This window comes from Castor canadensis, chromosome 7 (genome assembly GCF_047511655.1).
Source record: "Castor canadensis chromosome 7, mCasCan1.hap1v2, whole genome shotgun sequence".
Lineage (NCBI taxonomy): Eukaryota > Metazoa > Chordata > Mammalia > Rodentia > Castoridae > Castor > Castor canadensis.
Genome location: NC_133392.1, coordinates 75,437,689 through 75,441,461, shown reverse-complemented (window position 1 = coordinate 75,441,461; position 3,773 = coordinate 75,437,689).

Genomic DNA, 3,773 nt, shown 5'->3' with positions numbered 1-3,773 from the left:
TTATTTCTGCAACTTTATTTCTGTAACTTTTCTTGTAATGTTTTCAGACCTTGGTTGACAGGAAGTAGCTGTCAACTACTGTGGAATACAAATGTCAAACTGTGGAATACAAAACCCGGGAGAGGAGGACTTTACAGTGATGGTCTGACTGTGTGTGTGTGTGTGTGTGTGTGTGTAGGGCTTTACAGTGATGGTCTGACTGTGTGTGTGTGTGTGTGGTCTGACACCAGGGTGTGTGTGTGTGTGTGTGTGTGTGTGTGTGTGTGTGTGTGTGTGTGTGTGTGTGTGTAGGGCTTTACAGTGATGGTCTGACTGTGTGTGTGTGTGTGTGTGTGTGTGTGTGTGTGTGTGTGGTCTGACACCAGGGTGTGTGTGTGTGTGGTCTGACACCAGGGTGTGTGTGTGTGTGTGTGTGTGGTCTGACACCAGGGTGTGTGTGTGTGGTGTGTGTGTGTGTAGCAGCTCTCAGAAACAGAGACAGGAAGAGGATGGAAAGAAAAAGATGGATGCTGCAAAGTTCAAGGGTGATTTGTGAAGAACATTCCAGACAAAAGCACAGGAAAGTTTATAGCTAGTAAATACCTCAGTTCATCCATTCAGTAGGTGAATTCAAGCAAGATGAGAAAATGTAGTAAAAACGGTAGTACAGTTTATTAGGAAAGGAACTGAGTATAACAGGATAAAAGTATTAACAGGATAAATGGGGGAGAAACATTTCCTGCTTCCCATACAAGAAATGGGAGGAGAGGCTCAACGCAGGGCAAGGCTGCGCACCTAAAAGACCTTGGGTCTGACCCCATTAGCCTCCGATGGAGCCCCAGGACACACCCTGACCCAGTACCGGCTCCCCCAGACAAAGTCCCTTGAAGATGCTGGAAGCGCCCCCAGATTGCCCTAGGTGTTCTCTTCCAGAGCCTTTCCTTTGAGTTGTATAAAGCAGCCTTAGGAGACCTGGGGACGTCTTTTTCTGGGGATAGCCAGCCACAAGGACCCGAGCACGCGTGGCCCAGGAGTAGGAAGGGGGGAGCACTCAGTGAGGAGAAGGGGAAAACCCGCACACACAGACCCGGGTGGGCAGGAGGGAAGACATCGCTTCCTGCTGGTAGGACGGGGAAGGGGCAGCCTGGGGCCACCGGGCAAAGACAAGCCCCGGGTTTTCTCTACATCTCCCCAGAACTGGGAAGGGCCGCGTAGTCATCGTTTTTTGTTTTGTTTTTTTAACTGAGACTATAAGCCTCGGGTGCGCCCATCAGGAGATACTATGATGGGTGGAGGGAATGACGGCGCAAACCCAAGGACATGGGAAAGGGGATCAGGGAGAGGCCGACGGGTGGCGGGGGGTGGAAGGATAAAGGGGGCGGCATGCTCCGCGCCAGGACTGGCCTCATCCGGTGGCAATGGTGAGTCACCCAGCACCAGGGCGCACCCAGGGCTGAGGTCGCGTGCATGGACACGTGCTGGGGGATGGGAGGGAACTGGATTGGCCGGATCCTTACTCCAAGACAGACGGAATGTCGGGCTTCGTTCTGGAACAGAGTTATTGGCTTGTTACCTTAGTACCGCCAAAAAAGAATAAAAGTTGCTGGTTTGTCCCAGATGAAGAGCAATTTAAGGAAGGAGGTCGGCCACACAGACGCGCGCTCTCCACGCGCTCCCTGAGCGCCAAGTCACGTGCACGGTGCCGTGCCAGGAGGCCCCGCCTCCAGAGACGTATTGGGGGCGGGGCTCCGTCTGCGGCTGCGCAGATCGCCTCAAAACTCTGGCAGGCCTTCCCTGCGTCACCGCTGGGTGTGGCCGGCGCCCGGACGCTGCGTGGAAGCCCGGCTCTTGCGCGTCGGCGTCGCCCCCGCAGTCTTCCGCCCCCTGAGGTCCTCGCAGGTGCACTCTCTTTGTCGCCCGCGCTCCCAGACTCCCGCCCCCGCAGCAGGCGAGGGCAAGTCCCTAAGCCTCCTCCCTTTGCATGCCCTCGCTTTCTTCCAGAACGGAGTCCCACAATGGCTAGGGCACCGAGCACCGTCATCCTAGGAGGACCTGGAGTTCCTGGAGCTGGGGCAGCGGCCTTGAGTGGGGAGACAAAAAAGGGAGCGTCTGGTTACGCGATTGGGAAAATGGGAAACGGGCCCCTGACGGTTGGTTTGCAGTTCCTAGGTATGGGAGCCCAGCCCTTAATAGGAGAGGATTGGTTCCTGCTTGGCAGAAATCACGACCAGTGGACATGAACGTGGAAATACGCACCTTAATTTAGGCCAGAACGAGGGGAGGTGGCTGCTGAACTGAGCTCAAGGCCAAATTCTGCTGAACCGGGCCTGGAGGGAAGTCCCGTGTCTTTTGTCACTTCTGGAGGCAGAACTTCTTCGCGGCCTCAGAGCCCTAGCTAGCAGCCTTGTCTTTTGGGCCATGCTTGCCCTGGTCGGTGCCTGGGAAAGGAAAAGAGAGGGTGGGTAAGGACAATGCCCGGGGGATCCCTTGCCATGCAGTTAGCTTAGTTAGGGTTTCTCTCCCCAGGAAGCCTGCTTTTGGTCACTGGGTAGAGCGGCCTTGAGCCAGGGTTGGGACTGTTGGGAAGTGTACTGGGGCTGCTCACCTCCCCTCCCTGAGGGCACCACCTGACCTTTCTGCCCTCAGCTGTCTGATCTTGACCTGCTGTATTGGCTGCTGTCACTGTAGAAAAAAAAAAAAAAAAGATAAAAGAGTTTTTGGCCCCTGTTAACCACTGGAGCTCCATCATTACCACTCCCCCCTTGTGCTTTCTAGTTTGTCCTACAGGTCCAAGGGACAGAGAGTACTGAGATGAAATCGTTTGCCCTAGGCTACCCAGCTAGTGAGGGCATGAGCCTTTTCCATGCTTTGGGTAGTCGTACTAATTTGTAACTCTGAACCCCTCCCTCTGTTGAACAGAGGAAGAAAGGCAGAGCAAGGCCAGGTTGGCATCTGGACTCCTGCTGTTGGTGGACATGGTCCGGGAAGACCCCTTCCCCTTTAACAACTCTCCCAAAAGATGGCTGAATTTCCATCTTTAATGCACTGGCCCCTGGGAGTATTATCCAGGGCCTCTGACCCTCCTTCCCCCTAAGGCTCTCTCAGAGGGCACACAAACCCTAATGCCAGTGCCTCACTGGGCAAGCAGCTTAAGGCACTAAGAGGAAATGGAGAAAGGAGGGAGACTTGTCCCAGGTTGTGGTGAATAGGGTTTCCTGGGGCTCAGGTGGGTCAGCCTGCTCAGTGAGCTGGCAGGTGCTCTGGCCTGTAAAGATCTCATTCATCCTTGCTGCTGGTCTTCCTTACTCAAACCCCATCCTTAGGAGAATAGGTGGGGGGCCCTGGGTCTGTTCACCTAAGCACTCAGGGGCCTTGTCTGACATGGCCCATCAGCAAACCATGGAGGAGCTGGGGATGTTAACTCTGGTATAGAGCTTGCTTCTGCATGACATCCTGGGTTCCATCCCCAGCACTCTCCTTCCCTCAAAAAAAGCAATAGAGAAGGAGACTTTGCACCCAATTTACAGATGGGAAAAGTGAGACCTGGAAGGAAGACAAGGTTCTTTGGTAGCATTTTAGTCTTTCCCTGGGGCACTAGTAGAGGAAGGAGTTGCTTTGGCAACTACACTTTTTTTTTTTGGCGACTCTGTGATTTGAATTCAGGGCCTTATGAGCCACTCCACCAGCCCCAGGGTGTTGGTTTGGATATTATCTTTTGACTGGACTTGAACCACAGATTGAGAGCTGGAGTCCCAAGGAAACCTGGGCTAGGTACTGGAAAAGCCAACCTGGTA